The 17,272-nt window shown below is 44.2% G+C and overlaps 1 protein-coding gene across 1 annotated transcript in view; it reads right to left on the bottom strand.

Moving 5' to 3' along the window:
• The window catches only part of NCK1 (NCK adaptor protein 1), a 252,537-nt gene extending 236,426 nt beyond the window's left edge, over nucleotides 1–16,111 (bottom strand). The window contains exon 1 of the mRNA XM_082249625.1: nucleotides 15,884–16,111. The gene's annotated coding sequence lies outside the window, so the exon portion shown is untranslated. The remainder of the gene's footprint in view (nucleotides 1–15,883) is intronic.
• Nucleotides 16,112–17,272: the final 1,161 nt, after the last annotated feature.

The raw sequence follows: 17,272 nt of genomic DNA, 5'->3' as shown, positions 1-17,272 counted from the left end.
ACATGGTGCTCTCTGATGTTGGTGGGTGGCATACCAGGAGGTAAAAATATATAGAAAGTAAAAAATGGGTAGAAAAATATAAGGATGGAGGTGGAAGGGGGGAGGGGGCCATGAACAGAGTCTGCCAGCTGGAGCAAGGAGAGGCTCTGGAGGAGAATAAACAGAAAGAAAGCAGCGTCAGCTTAGTGAAGCGTAAGGTTTTTGATACAAAAAAACACGTAGCGACTTACTCTTAGGTAAGTAAAGGCTGATACTGTAGGTGAATGGGATCATCCATCTTCTTGTCCTGGATACCGTTGCAGAAAGGAGGGGTGCGGGGTGCCGGTGGTGCGTGGAGGCTGTTGTCTGGCAGCCTGTCTGATGGTGCTGTGGTGGTGGAGGACTCTCAGTGGGGCGGTCCACCTAATGAAGGAGCACGGATGCTCCAAAAGCTAGCAACGCCCATCTTTCCCTCCGCCTCACAGGAAGTGATGTCGACCTGACCGGAAGTAGGAAATGGAGTCCCACTGAGAGTCCTCCACCACCACAGCACCATCAGACAGGCTGCCAGACAACAGCCTCCATGCACCACCGGCACCCTGCACCCCTCCTTTCTGCAACGGTATCCATCCAGGACAAGAAGATGGATGATCCCATTCACCTACAGTACCGGCCTTTACTTACCTAAGAGTAAGTCACTACGTGTTTTTTGTATCAATAAACCTTATGCTTCACTAAGCTGGCGCTGCTTTCTTTCTGTTTAAAGTGGAGAGTCTGCAGGGGTACATATACACAGGAAGAAGGCAAGGTATTTGTGTCTTTTTAATTTAACACTATTTACTAGAGCTGCATGATTAATCTTATGATAATCACAATCTCGATTCACCCCCCCCCCCCCCTTGATCTCTCAGTGTTATATGTGTCTGGGTATGACACAGCCAGACATCCCATGTCTCTGGCATGCAAGCTGCAGCTGACTGACACCCAGGCAATATCTTGGCTGTCTGTGTCAGAGCTCAGCTGACAGAACGGAGCCAATGCTTCCTGTGTAGTTCTGGCTCCATGCTGCCACAGGCGGAGGGATATCAAATGCACTCTGCCTGTGAGAGGAGACCGAGGAGAGCATCAACTCTGTGCCGCCTGTCACACTTTGCCAGCAGTACCCGCCAGCCAGTAGTGCCCAGGTGTAATCCATGACAGAGGAGGGGGAGGAGGGGGGGGGGGAATCCTAGTCACAGCTCTATTTCAAATGGTTAATAAAAACAATATTTAAAATAAAAAAAGATTTTATTTTGAGAATCATGAGAGAATTGTGATCATCATTGTTAGCAAAAAAAATGTGATTATCATTTTTGCCAGAATCGTGCAGCTCTACTATTTACTATGCTTATTAAAATTCGTATAACAAAAAAAAAAAGTTAAAAAAAAGGTACTGTTGTTGCACCAAGCAGAAAATGAACAGGAAAATCTATCTCTGGAAGATGACAACTGTCACAAGGACATAGCAGCTTGGAACTCAACAGGAGATTTCCTAGATGGCCATATGTCTGTCTATTTATTACAATTTTAGATGCACTATAGCGCATTGTGCTGTGTCATTTTTTGTTGTTTCTAAGGTTACCTCAGGTCAAAAGTTCAACACAGTTAAGGTGAAATTGCAAAAAAGTGCAATGGTTTTGCAGATTTTCCATATGCTACCAACGAATGCGTACAAGAGTAGACAAACAATTTAAAAAAAAAGCATATGCTGAAGAAAAAAAAAAAAAAAAAAAAAAAAAAGGCCACTAGAAGTTTATCTTCAGTGAAAACTGCAAATCAAAACATCAATAGATCCAACAATACAGGTTAACTAATATTGCAGGCAAATCTTGAGTTTCCCCATAACGTTTAGGGTCTGTCATCAATAGGTAGGCAAACTTACTTAGCAGTGAGAAGATGCGGAAGGAAACAGAACATCCCGTGTCTATGATGGTAGATTTCACAATTTTTGCGCCAAGATTTGAAACTCCAAAAGTACTCAAAAAGTCTTTCAGTACTTTCAAAGAACCAATAGTTTTTCTCAAAGCAAACCTCAACTCCTGAAGCTTTAAGTATAACTAAAAAGGCACAATTAATTTTTTTTGGTTTTGGATAGAGTGGAGATGGATTAAGAACACCTATTCGGTTTTTATTGCGTTTATTGGTTTTAACATGTGGAAACGCGTCGACCTGGAGAGTACGTGTGACATCACCGGGCCTAGCTAGATGGGTGACACCGCAGCTAGAGATAATGACTCATGCTTTAATATTTTAACCTCCATGTAAGTCTAACCTTTATTGCTTTTAAATAAATATTTGGCTGATTTACACTATGAGGCTTCTCCCTGTTTCATATACAATCTCTGGATAAATGGAGCCTATCCCTGCAAGGTTTTGGAGATTTGGTTTTTGAATTATCTGCATCTATCGTTACTTTCTCCTAAGCAGCTTTCATCTCTGTAATAGGGATCCATTGTGTCTAATAAGAGGCCAATTTTTCAAACTTTTGAGCACTGGTGAACACGGAGCAGAATATTCAACATCTATGCTCGTTTTTATCGGATATGTGCACTTTCACAAAGCTGTGGACTTGATTTTTCGTATAGTGCACTGAATTTTGATTATTTTATTCATGCACATTTTTAGAATATCGTACATAAGTTTTATATATTGGTTTGTACACTTTGTGGTTTACACTTATGATCAAAGTTTGATGCATACATTCAGCTTGCATGAGTCAATTCATCTGTACTTGGTTTGATTCAGCTGATAATTTTTAATTCCTGTTATAACAATTCGTTACGATTGTTCACAATTTTTTTTAGGAACAGTACACCATTATTTTTTTAGACAGGTTTTTATTGCTGTCTTTGCCCCCGCCCTCTCTATTTGTCCTGTTTACTTTTATCTTTAAAAGTCAAAGTGAAAAAAAAAATGTGGGTTGTCTTTGGAAATATAATAGAGTGGAAATCTTTCAATGGGGACACTAGTTCTGGTGACCTGGAGGTCTTTAAGAAATTGCCTTAAAGCAGAGTTCCACCCTGGTTATACTTTTTTTAATAAAAATACCCCCGGGACAGTCAGGGCTAGTACATTCCACAATGGCTAGCCTCTGATCTGTCCCGGGTTGCACTTACCTTTTAGGAGAAATACTTACCTTGAAAATGTCTTGTCCAGCGCTGCCATCTCAGGTGTGGGCAGCTTGAAGCCAGCGCGATCCTCTTCTGCGTCCTCTTCCTTCTTCTTCGGTCCCACGATGCACTGCACCGGCCCGCCGTCACTTCCGATGCGCGCGCGTCATCCCTCCACAGCTTCTGGTCATGCCCAGAAGCTGTTTAGAAGGGAATGACGCACGCGCACCGGAACTGACGTCGGGGCCAGTGCAGGCGCAATGATTCCTGGGAGCGATGACGTTCAGCTCCCAGGAATCACTAAAAAGCCAGGAAGTGACGAATCGCCGTGGCCGCCGAGGGGAGGAAGAAGGAAGTAAAGTATGTATATTTTCTCTACAAGGTAAGTAAAAAAAAAAAAGAAAATTGCGAATATCCATTTGTTTTTCAGGTGACCCGGAGCGAGAAGATGGAGGTAAGTATAAATTTAGGGTGGAACTCCACTTTAAATTTGCAGGAATTTCCCTTTCACTTCCTGTTTGGCTATGGGACAGGAAGTGAAGGGAAATCTCCAAAATGGGACCCTGGGGAAAAAAAAAAAAAATCTTACAGGGGTTAACCCTTTTTTGCACTATTCAAAATGACAAAAAAAAAAAAATAAAGTTCTACTTTAAAGGGGGTTTCAAAGGTACTAGTGTTGCACCGATACCGGTATCAGTACTAAGCATATGCATAAGTACTTGATACTAAAACCAATACCTTCGATTCACATATGAGTGGGTGGTTTGCAGTGATATTTTGTTTAGTGGTTTAGGTGATTCCAATGTGAATTTTAGTGTATGAGATTAGCAAGCACACCTGAACCAGACTGAAATCTTTTTTTCAAATTGCACTGCGACCGGCCGCCCTTATGTGAAAAGGCTGCATTGGCGAGTACTTGGGAAAAAGCACTCAGTTCTTAACTGGTATCTGTGCATCCCTAAATGTACATTTATGATAAACATTTCAACCTCATGTTGTAAAGCGCTGCGCAAACTGTTCATGGTATATAAAGCCTGTAGAATAATAATAATAAATCTTACCTGCTCTGTGCAATAGTATTGCACAGAGCGACCCGATCCTTCTTTTCTGGGGGACCCTGCTGATGCTTGAGCTCCCTCCTGAGCTGGGCTGTGTGTGTCCGGTCCCACCCCCAACTTTCTCCTTACAGGCTGTGATTGACAGCAACAGGAGTCAATGGCTCGCTGTCCAGTGGGGAAAGAGAGCGTAGAGAGCTGCTTCTGTTGGCACAGCGCTGGACTGAGATGGGGCTCAGGTAAATACAAGGTGGGGCTGCACACAGGTTCTTTTTATCTTAATACATAGTTCTAAAGTTTTTTTAAGGGCATCAGAACCTAAGGGAAAATGTTATTTTCTACAACTATAAACTTTACACAACGATCAGAGTAAAAAAAAATGTAAGTTATTTCATGTCTCGAGCGGTTTCCTGCCTCTAGGGGAAACAACAATGCTATACTCTTCCTCTTCTGAGTACAGTAAGGGCAGTCAACTCTTGTGAAATTATGCAGGAATTAGGGAGAGGACAATTGCTACTCTCACAGGGCACAAAAATCACAATTTAGAATCTTTGTCAACAAATGGAAACACTTACAAACAACATTACAAGTCTGGTATGTAGGCTACGTGACTGGTGTGTGCGTTAACTGTAGTTTAAAACATGCACAAGATCGACCTGCAATGCATCCTTAATTGGCAATATAAAACACAACACAATGCCATGCAAACCAGTACTCAGCGCGGCACTACACAGGCAACACTATAGCAATTAGCTACCATCTATCATTTTTAACAACACCTTGGTGACACCGCTTGTAGTCCTGATTGGCCGCTACAAGTATGTCAATTGTAGAAATTCTTAACACGAATAGATGTCATTTATCACAACAAACAGCAACAGAGACCTCAGCACAATCTTCAATGGCAAGTTCAAGCCAACAGAAAACCACCAGTGTGATTCAATTTTCTATCACCCCTTTTTTTCTACTGCCCCCCAAGAAATAAAGTGTCTATAGCCATTTGTCCCATGTTTTTAAATCTGTCCTCCACAATACTTCTGACTATGTATCTAGCAATGAGACAAATATTAACTATGATTGACAGTGCTTGGCTCAAGAACCAGGGGCTTCCCAAAAGGAAGTACCAAAACTAGGTATGCAGGGGGAGAAGGCATCAGTTCCCCTGCCCCTCCCCTCTTTATTGGTTGCTAGGACACAGGCAGTCGGCAGTACCATAAGAACCAAGGATTCTGCGATTCCCAGCAACTTACATCCTAGTAACACAAAAAGACATTGGGAGTGGTGCAGGGGGAACTGGATGGGAGCCTCTAACAAAGATGGCCCCACTCCCTCAGATGTAATCACTATACAGGGGGAAATGGCACCTGAGTTACAGGTTAGTAATGCCCACAAATTGGACTTCTATTAAAGGATGGACAAAAAAAAGCTTCATTGGAGCAGTTAAAGTGGAATTTCAGCCCAACACGAGGGAGAGCTGGAGCTGCAGGATCACAGGACTGGAGCAGAGGGGAACTAAAAGTAGGTATGTATACACATTTTTTTTTTTTATTATTTTTTTTTTTTTTTTTTTTACACAGCTTGGGCAGGATATGTAGCAGGATGGGGGAAGGGAATATGTTTAACCACTTAAGCCCCAGAAGATTTTACCCCCTTCCTGACCAGGCCCTATTTTGCGATTCGGCACTGCGTGACTTTAACGGACAATTGCCTGGTCGTGCGACGCTGTACCTAAACAAATTTGACGTCCTTTTTTTCCCACAAATAGAGCTTTCTTTTGGTAGTATTTGATCACCTGTGCGATTTTTTGATCATGCGCTTTAAAAAAAAGCGACAATTTTGAAAAAATAACAAATATTTTTCCCATTTTTTTATATGAAATTCCCCAAAAAAAACTGTTGTAAAAATCAAAATTTAACATTTTTGGCAAATTTTTTTTCTGCTACATATGTTTGGTAAAAAAAAAAAAAAAAAAAAAAAATCACAATAAGCGTATTTTGATTGGTTTGCGCAAAAATTATTGCGTTTACTAAGGGAAAGATTTTTGTCATTTTTGTTGTTTTTTTTTTTAACGAGCAATGGCGGCGATCTTTTTGTTTTGCGGGACTTCGACATTGTGGCGGACAGATCGGACCCTTGACTGACATTTTTGACACTTTCGGGGGTACCAATGACATTACTACAGTAATCAGTGCTATACATATGCAATGTTACTGTAAAAAGGACACTGGCAGGGAAGGGGTTAACTTTGGAGAGGGAGGGGTTAAGTGTGTCCCTAGGGGAGTGTTTCTAACTGTGCAGGGATGTGGCTTTACATGTAACAACAGAGATCTATGGTCCTACAAAGCAGGACCGTATGATCTCTGCTGTTACACAGGGAGAATGACAGGCGGCTTTGTTTACATTAGCCGCCTGCATACCTTTCTCCCTTCACAGCGGACGATCGCAAGTGACCGGCGGACATCGGGTCCGCCGGTCACACGCGTGGACTTGTTAGGGAACGAGCGGGGGCGGGAGCGCGCCTCCGGCGGCGCGCGCTCACCCCCTATTGGCTAACATGCTAGTGACGGACCGGTACGTCACTTTGCCTGGCCGGGGCTGACCGCCGCAGTATATGTAGTTGCAGCGATCGGCAAGCGGTTAAGCATTGTTAGTCTAAAGTCTTTAAAGCGGAGTTCCACCCAAAAGTGGAGTTCCACCCAAAAGCTTTGACAGGTACCCGCTCCCACTTCCGCTCGGAGCGCCGCGGCGCCCTGAGCGGAAGTTCTCCTTTCTCCCTCCCTGCAATCTTCTGGGACATGTCAGAGGTCCCAGAAGATTGCCGGCCAATCACGACACGTAGCACAACTCGCGCATGCGCAGTGCGTACCCGGCTGTGAAGCCGCAAACTGTCACAGCCGGGTGCCCACATCAGTGATGAGGGCGCCGTGGAGCAGAGAGGGAGAAGACGGCGCATCGCTGGACCGTGGGACAAGTGAGTGTGCAGTTAGGCTGGAACTCCGCTTTAAGTCCACTTGGATACAGGTATTTAGAGATGAATGTATGAACCTGTAATTGAATTGTAAAGCTCTTGAGAGTTCTTCCTTAAGCCACTATTTTTTTTCCCCAGCCAAGGGATCTTGCATTGACTACTGTGCTGCAACCAATAGCCAAGAATTTGACTCATTGTTCTGGGTTCGTCTCATTGCATTCAATGGACAAGCAGTGCTGCCTGTGAAACTCAACAAGCAGACTTAAAAAAGCAGCACAACGATGCTTCTCATTGTGGCAATGTGTACTCACCCGAGTGGCCGCCACATTTCTCTGGAGGTGGGTGGTTGAAAAACAAAACTGAGGATCAACAGCCAATGTGTAGGAGACCAAAACGCACACACAAGCATACATATACACACAAACCCTATGCACAATTTTCCCGATAACCCTGCCCACGAGGAGGAGGGAGGAGAGCCTTAATTGTATGACCACTGATGATCTTGTTACAATAATATCTGAAAGTTTGTGGGATATATTAGGCAACGAGTAAACATGTCCCTGAAGTTGATGTGTTAAAGGAGAAATTATGGCCATCGCAGTGTGTTGTGTACAGGGCTACGTAGCTGTAGACAGGTCAGAGTGCCCATGTTGACCCATGACTACAACCAAAACAGCCTACAATAGGCACATGAGCATCAGAACTGAACCACTGAGAAATAGAAGGCAGCGGTATGGTCTGATGAGTTATGTTTTCTTTTACATCATGTGGATGGGCAGGTGTGTGTTTGCTAACCTGGGAAAGAGATGACAGCAGGATGCAGTATGGGAAGAAGGCAAGCCAGCAGAGGCAGTGTGATTCATTGGCCAATGTTCTACTTTTAAACCTTGGTCCTGCCATTCATGGTGATATTACTTGACATGTGGCACCTACCTAAAAATTGTTGCTGTCAAAAGTACACCCCTTCATCATGGAAACCGTATTCCCTGACAGCGGGGCTTCTGTCAGCAGGATAATGCACCATGCCACACTGCAATAATGGTTTCAAAATGGTTTGAAGAATATAACGAATCTGAGATGTTGACTTTGCCTCCAAATTCTCCAGACCTCAATCCATATTGAATGTGCTGGAAAAACAATCCCGATCTACAGGGGCTTTTACCTTGCAACTTATAGGACTTAAAGTGATTATAAAACTTTTTTTTTTCTCTATACTTACCTGCTCTGTGCAGTGGTTTTGCAAAGAGCAGCACTGGTCCTCCTTTCCTGCCCCCCCCCCCGCCCCCGGGGTGCTTCCGGCTCGTCTTCCTCAGGTGCCTCCATGGATGCCGTTTTCCATGGGGGCACCCGTGCAAGCTCACTCCCAATTCCCCCAGCCCCCATTGACACAGACAATGTGGCTCGGGCCAATGGCTCCTGCTGATTTTAATCTGTCCAATGAGGACAGCAACAGCAGCAGGAACCGCTGCGCTTGTGCACATCACTGGATCAGATCAGACTCGGGTTAGAAAAAGGGGGGGGGGTGTTAGATGAAGCACAGGAGGTTTTCACCCTAATGCATTCTATGCATTAAGGTGAAAAACCATAAAGGCTTTACAACCACTTTAAACGTGGGCATGACAAATTTGCATTGAAACTAGGAGCCAGCTAAAAAAGTTAGAACACTTTCTTTTTCTTAACAAATCTTATGGGTGGAACATGTTCCCGAAGGTGAACTTATCCTTTAACAGCCAGAGCCATTTTTGCATTTTCTTCACACGTGTAAAAAAAAAAATATAATAATTTTGGGCCTGAAGATTACATAAAACCCCCAAACACACTGAAAAAAAAATTATAAATGCAAAACTTGTTTTTGCCCCCCCATTTTTCATAAGTTGAACTCAAAGATCTAAGACTTTTTCCATGTACACAAAATGCCTATTTCTTTCAAATATTGTCTACAAATCTGTGTAATGCCTCGTACACCTAATCAGATAATCATACGGGAAAAAAAAAAAAATAAATAAAAAAAATCGCTTTCGAATTGATCGCACGATAATCTGATCGTCAGTACACAGCTTTCAACAGCCGATCACCACATTTCATCCAACAAAATCCGAAGGGACGAAAACGAAAACTTTTGTCATATGATAGCCTAGCGAACGACAATCGTTTAATCCGTATAGTATGCGTCCGCTAAAAAACGATAGACAAAAGACCACGCATGATCAGAAACATGAAAATAACCCAGAAAAAGCATGGCTGCCATCGATTGTTTTGCACTATCCAATACGTACCTACGCAACCAGGAAGATTTTCCAGAATCGTACAAAAAAAAAAAAAATCATAAGTTTAGTACGCATTGTTGAATTAGATATTAGTATCATGCAACAAAATGCAAACAATAAGGGTCCTTTCACACGATCGCTCCGCTGCTTAAGTCCGCTGCAGGACTTTTTTTTTTTCACGGATCGGATGACATTTGTGTCATCTGCTCCCTGTGCCCGCATATCATCCTATCAGTTTGCGGATGATATGCGGACATAATGTAAGTATATGGCACTGCGGATGTCAGCGGATGACACCGCTGACATCCGATTTTCCTTCCTTTCCGTTTTTTACACGGAAGAAAAAATGGGGTTCTGTTCCATTCGAAAAAATGGAACAGAACTGACAGGAGGAAAATTGGATGTCAGCGGATGGTATTCCGCTGGCATCCGCAGTGCCATTCACTTACATTATGTCCGCAAATCATCCGCAAACGGATGGGATGATTTGCGGACACACAGAGCGGCCGTGTGAAAGGACCCTATGTCGTCTAATTATCTGATCGCGTGTACGAGGCATTAGTGAGCACTTCTTTGCCGAATCAATTCATCCACCTCACAGGTGTGGCATATCAAGATGCTGATTAGACAGCCTGATTATTGCACAGGAGTGCCTTATGTGGGGTACACACTAGTAGAAAATCTGCCGAAAACTCCCGTCCGAGGTAAAATCGGCCTACACAACTTTCAGCAGCCGATGCCGACATTTAACGAAAAAAAAAATGGAAGGACAAACACCAAAATTTTTATCGTCCGTCCCCAGACTACCAATTTTCGTTTAATGTGTATGCAGTACGTCTGCGAAAAATCGGATAGGAAAGACAGCGCATGATATGAAGTTGCTGACTACCCGGAAGTCTAGGAACATATGTCCCAAAAAAAAAAAAAAAGGGACGAGAAATTTTGTGAACATTTATGCACTGTCCACTAAAAACGGTAATGAACGCTGAGCAAGAGAGAGAAAAATTAAAAAAAAAAAAAAAAAAAAAAAAAAAAAAAATCGGAGGATATTTCGTCCGATATCCGTCAAGTGTGTACGGGCCTTCAGGCTGGCCACAATAAAAGGCTACTCTAAAATGTGTAGTTTACTCACACAGCACAATGCCACAGATGTCGCAAGTTTTGAGGGAGTGTGCAATTGACATGCTGACTGCAGGAATGTCCACCAGAGCTGTTGCCTGTGAATTGAATGTTCATTTCTCTACCATGAGCCGTCTCCAAAGGCATTTCAGAGGATTTGGCAATACATCCAACCAGGCCTGACAACCGCAAACCATGTGTAACCACACCAGCCCAGGACCTCCATGATTGTCTGAGACCAGCCACCCGGACAGTTGATGCAACAATCGGTTTGCATAACCAAAGTATTTCTGACAAACTGTCAGAAACCGTCTCAGGAAAGCTATCTGCATGCTCCACATCCTCATCAGGGTCTCAAACTGAAGGCAGTTTGTCATCGTAATCGACTTGAGTGGGCAAATGCTCACATTCCATGGCATCTGGCACTTTGGAGAGGTGTTCTCTTCATGGATGAATTCCAGTTTTCACTGTGCAGGGCAGATGGCAGACAGCATGTATGGCATCGTGTGGGTGAGTGGTTTGCTGATGTCAAAGTTGTGGATCGAGTGACCCATGGTGGCGGCGGGGTTATGGTATGGGCAGGTGTATGTTATAAACAACGAACACCGATGCATTTTATTGATGGCATTTTGCATACACAGATACCGTGACGAGATCCTGAGGCCCATTGTTGTGCCATTCATCCACGACCATCACCTCATGTTGCAGCATGATAATGCGCAGCCCCACGTTGCAAAGATCTGTACACAATTCCTGGAAGCTGGAAACATCCCAGTTCTTGCATGGCCAGAATACTCACTGGACATGTCACCCATTGAGCATGTTTGGGATGCTCTGGATCGGCGTATATGACAGCCGTGTTCCAGGTCCTGCCAATATCCAGCAACTTTGCACAGCCATTGAAGAGGAGTGGACCAACATTCCACAGGCCACAATCAACAACCTGATCAACTCTATGCCAAGGAGATGTGTTGCACTGCGTGAGGCAAATGGTGGTCACACCAAATAAGGAATGGTTTTCGGAATCGGACACCCCCCCCCCCCCCCAAAATACAGTAAAACTGCACATTTTAGAGTAGCCTTTATTTTGGCCAGCCTAAGGCACATCTGTGCAATAATCATGCTGTCTAATCAGCATCTTGATATGCCACATCTGTGGGGTGGTTCGATTATCTTGGTAAGGCCCCTTCCACACGGGCGCACCGCCTGGCGGAGTCCGTTTTGCTCAGCAGCGGATCGATCCACCGATCCCGCTGAGCAGGTGGATGACAGCTCCGTCTCCGCTCTGTGTGCAGAGACCGAGGTGTCAGATCCCCGCTTTCCTCTATGGGGAGATCGGATGAGAATGGACCACCTGTCCGTACTCATCCGATCCTCCAGATGGATGGAAAATAGGGTTTCCATGCGTCTGGATTTCACGGACAGGATCAGATCGGATAGCAGCGGGTGTCAGCAGAGATGTCACCGCTGACACCCGCTGCCCCATAGGGATGCATGGAGCATCCGATCAGGTCCACCTGAAAAACTGACAGGCGGATCGGATCACGTGTGAAAGGGGCCTTAGTCAGTCTTTCAGGCGGTCCTGATTGGATGCTCCATGCAGCCCTATGGAGCAGCAGATGTCAGTGGAGACATCTCCGCTGACACCCGCTGCTATCCGATCCTGTCCGTGAAATTCGGAAAGATGGAAACCCTATTTTCCATCCGTCTGGATGATCGGATGAAAACGGACAGGTGGTCCGTTCTCATCCGATTCCCCCATAGAGGAGAGCAGGGCTCTGAAAGCTCCATCTCTGCCCAGAGAGCGGTGACCGAGCTATCATACGCCTGCTCAGTGGGGATCAGCGGATCAATCCCCGCTAAGCAAAACAAAGTCCGTTGGGTGCACGGCCCGCGTGAAAGGGGCCTAAAGGAGAAGTGTTCACTAACACTGATTTAGACAGATTTGTGAACAATATTTGAGAGAAATAGGCCTTTTGTGTACATAGAAAAAGTCTTAGATCTTTTGAGTTCAGCTCAAAAAAATGGGGGCAAAAACAAAAGTGTTGTGTTTATAAATTTGTTCAGTGTATATATTTTCTGAAAGAAAACATCCTAGAGAAAAAAATAGTGATAATTCCAATGTTTTTGTCACACGATATTACCGCAAAGGTCTAAGAAATAAAATTTCAATTAAAAAAAAAAAAAAATGAAGTGTATTTTAGGGGGCACAAAAACACAAGTTGCCCAATTGTTTTTGGGTAAAACATAAAAGTCAAGGCTGCACCGAGTAAACAGATAACCCACATGTCAAACCTTAAACATGTCAGTACCCTATATTTTCCATAGACGATGCTTTAAGAGCCCCTATATGTTATCAATTTAGTGTTAGGAGGTCTGGTGCTAGAATTATTGCTCTCACTTCAGCGTGCGCGGCGATGTGTAACATGTATAACGCAATCCCCGTTTTCAGGTGTAGGTGCCCCTGCCACGCGAGTTTAAATTTGTACCTATATGTGGGGGTCCTCCATTTTTTGGGGGGGAGGGGTTCAAGTGCTTGGGTGTACCTCATTTTTTTTTCCCCACAACATTTTTTAACAACTTTTTTTCCAATAATATAGGGGACAAAAAGTCCTCTGTGTGAGGATTTCTTTTTCGTAGCAGGTTCTCTTTAATGAGTCGTCCAGGGTGTAGAAGAGACCCTGCATGTCTTCCCTGTGCTCCAGTAAATGTAATGCAAATCGCACTGCATTACATTCTTTCCCAGTCTCAATGGCCGGAGAAACAGAAACCGTCAACGGGGACTAAGAAGTGAAGACACATGCCACTTCTGGGTCAACAACTCGAAGGGGAGGAGAGCAGACATGTGTCTGCTCTCCTCCCTCCCCTCTACCCAGATGCACCCGTTATACCGGCCCTGGACTCACAGATGGGAAAGGGAAGCCTGGGATACATAGCGGGGGGGAGCATTCACAGGCGCCTGGAGTTTGTTGGGCCCTGACTTAGAGTATCTGCTACTCATGGCTTGGTGTCATCAAGGAGGTGATTAATAATCCAGTGCAATGTATACTTATTGTATACATATGATGGGCAATAAACCATATATGCAAAATATATAGTGCTAAATAAAGGTGCAGGTAAAATACCATATACCACCCAATATCGCTACTACAGAGTGCTCAATGTTTCCTCAAAATGATAGTAGAAGCACTTCTATCACTCCATAGTAGCGATATTGGGTGGTATATGGTATTTTACCTGCACCTTTATTTAGCACTATATATTTTGCATATATGGTTTATTGCACATCATATGTATACAATAAGTATACATTGCACTGGATTATTAATCACCTCCTTGATGTAATTCTAATATCCTTGATTACACCGAATCCAGCACTGATTGCACAGCACTTTAAATGTATACACTATTTATTTACATTGTATATTGTTGTATGATGTATGTAGAAACATTTAGCACAGCTTATATATATTTCTTTGTGTATTAACCAGGAGCAGCACCTCATTACATACATCCGCACTCTATATTCAAGTATTTATCACTTGAATTGAAGACAGTTCTACACAGGGCACCCGGACCAAACAAGGAGAGGCACCATACCCTTTATTTCTTTACAGATACCACAGAATACCTTCAGAGGTCTAGTGGGGTCCATGTCCTGACCTGGCTGCTTTGGTAGCAAACGTGGGACCTACTCATTATTAGGTGGGTGGTCATAAAGTTATGGCTGATTGGTGTGTGTATATACACATTTATGTTACTACTACATGTCAGACTTCGGCTTACTAAAGACATTCAAGTCGAAATGAAATGTGGGTTGTTGTCAGTCCGTCTTTCTCTCTGCATGTGGCCAATTATGACTTCTTAAAGTGGAGCTCAACCCAAAAGGGGAGGCTCCACTTGATTGCTTCCCCTCCCCCCCAAAAGGTGCCATATGTTGCATCGGAAGGGGGGGGGGGGAAGCAATCAAGTGGAGCCTCCCCTTTTGGGTTGAGCTCCACTTTAAGAAGTCATAATTGGCCACATACAGAGAGAAAGACGGACTGACAACAACCCACATTTCATTTCGACTTGAATGTCTTTAGTAAGCCGAAGTCTGACATTGTAGTAGTAAAGGGCCATACACACTATAAGATTTTCTGAAGACTTTTCCTTCAGATTTACCATTTCTATGTAGTGCAAGGGCCTGCCAGATTGCATACAAATTGAAAGTGTTTAGGTTTGACCTCATATTATATGGTTTTGGTAAGTCTAAAGGAAAAAGTCTTCGGAAAATCTTATAGTGTGTATAGCCCATAACATAAATGTGTTTTTGACAGGTACCCATCCCCACTCCCAGGTGATCTTGTCGCGGCGAGGTCTCCCGGAAGTTCCGCCCCCTCCTCCTTCCCCCGCCATTGGGCCATTCTCAAAGAGCAGCATGCTTCGCGCATGCACAGTAGGGAAGCGGCTGTGAAGCCGCAAGGTTTTTACTGTAGTTTTCCACTACAAGCAATGGCGGCGGCAGCACCCGAGAGCCGATTGAAAAATTGACATTGCAGACTCTATGGTAAAGGTCCTAATATTAAAAGTCAGCAGCAACAGTATTTGTACATCATTTTTTGGTCTGGAGTTCAACTTTAACAAGAAAAGTCAACTTGACAACTTAAATGATAATAAAAAGGTCATTCTATCTGTATAAGGGAAGGTGGATAAATGAGGCAGATAGAGACAGCATGCCATGAGATGCCATTCACATCTGCACAACAGGATGCAATTTATTCACACATTTGTCATGTGACATAACAGGGCATCCCATTCACATGAACAGGCCGTCCTTCAGCTCCTGTACCCCTTTTTTCATTGCAGTGCTTGGGGTACCATTAGGAAATAATCCCATTGTACGGGGCCTTCCTCTACACCAGGGACAGCTGTCACCCAAATAGTGTATTGTATACAGACCAATCAGCTTCTAGCTTGAGCTTGTTCTGTTAAGAATGACACTATCCGATTGGTTGCTATGTACAACCCCCATTGTTATTGCCATTCAACCCCAGACTATGCACACACTGTGAAGGGAATCTAGCCAATCTGGAACAGCTGTACATGGCAACCAATCAGCTCCCAGCTTTCAAATCTAAGACCTAACTGAAGAAGCAGAATATAGAAGCTGATTGGTTGCTATGGCCAGCTGCTGCAGTTTTGCCCTGTACATACACACAGATATATAGACTATGCTTGGTAGGCAGTGTCTCCTGTAGTAAGGGGCTCCTGCCCTGTCAGCCCCCACAGGCCTCACGCACAGTATTGTAGGAGAGTCTACCCTGTGGCAGGCTGTATATGAAGTAGGTAGGTTCTGGCACTTACCTGCAGGCTCCCCCGGCTCCGTCCTATGGTATGCTCGCCGCCTCCAGCGCTCCCTCCTCAGCCACACACCGCCCGGAGCGCCCAGCTCAACTGACCACAGACAGCCGAACCAGCCTCGCCCCGCCCACCCCGGCAAGCGCAGCCACTGGACACGCCCCGCCAGCGACTCAACTCAATCACCACGCCTTAGATCCAGCCACGCCCCTCAGTATAGCCACTCCTTCTCCTCTCATTCTTCAAAGAATGCGATGGCGTTCTCGTTGCTTCTGCGGAAATCAGTGCGGCTCTGGAGAGCAGCCAGTGACCGGGTACATCACGGCGTGATCTACTACGGCGGACCGTGCAATGTCAGTCGTTCCTTGGTGATGACGTTGCACGGCTGGTTCCGCCGGCCACCCCCCTGAAGGCGGTAATTTAGGAAGGAATGCTGGGACGACGTCACCGCTCGCAATGCGCATGCGTGGAATGTGAGCGATTGCTGCATGTGTGTGCTGTGGAGAGGATGGCTTCTGAGGGCATGCTGGGCTTTGTAGTGTCATTAAAGGTGAAAGGCTTTGGTATAGTCCTGTGTATTGTATTCTCAGAACTCTACTTGCTGTTTTAGTGTGATCCTGAGTATTTCTCATGCAGGATAAGGAATAGGCGCTCCTTTTAACCACTTAAGCCCCGGAAGATTTTACCCCCTTCCTGACCAGGGCCTATTTTGCGATTCGGCACTGCGTGACTTTAACGGACAATTGCGCGGTCGTGCGACGCTGTACCTAAACGAATTTGGCGTCCTTTTTTTCCCACAAACAGAGCTTTCTTTTGGTGGTATTTGATCACCTGTGCGATTTTTTTTTTTTTTTTTTTTTTTTTTTTTTTTTTTGGATCATGCGCTATAAACAAAAAAAGAGCGTCAATTTTGCAAAAATAATATTTTTCACATTTTTTTTATATGAAATTCCCCCCAAAAAAATGTAAAAAATAATTTTTTTAACATGTTAGGCTAATATGTTTTCTGCTACATATGTTTGGTAAAAAAAAATCGCAAAAAGCGTATTTTGATTGGTTTGCGCAAAATTTATTGCGTTTTCTAACTAAGGGAAAGATTTTTGTCATTTTTATTGTTTTTTTTTTTTTTTTTTGCAGGACTGCGACATTGCGGCAGACAGATCGGACCCTTGACTGACATTTTTGACACTTTTGGGGTTACCAGTGACATTACTACAGTAATCAGTGCTATACATATGCACTGTTACTGTAGACACTGGCAGGGAAGGGGTTAACTTTATTGGAGAGGGAGGGGTTAAGTGTGTCCCTAGGGGCGTGCTTCTAACTGTGATTGGATGTGGCTGTGTGTGTAACAGCACAGATTTACGGTCCTACATAGCAGGACCGTTAGATCAG

The sequence above is a fragment of the Pelophylax lessonae genome (genome assembly GCF_965119305.1).
Source record: "Pelophylax lessonae genome assembly, chromosome: 3".
NCBI classification, from domain to species: domain Eukaryota; kingdom Metazoa; phylum Chordata; class Amphibia; order Anura; family Ranidae; genus Pelophylax; species Pelophylax lessonae.
This window is presented reverse-complemented; position numbering and strand designations above follow the sequence as displayed.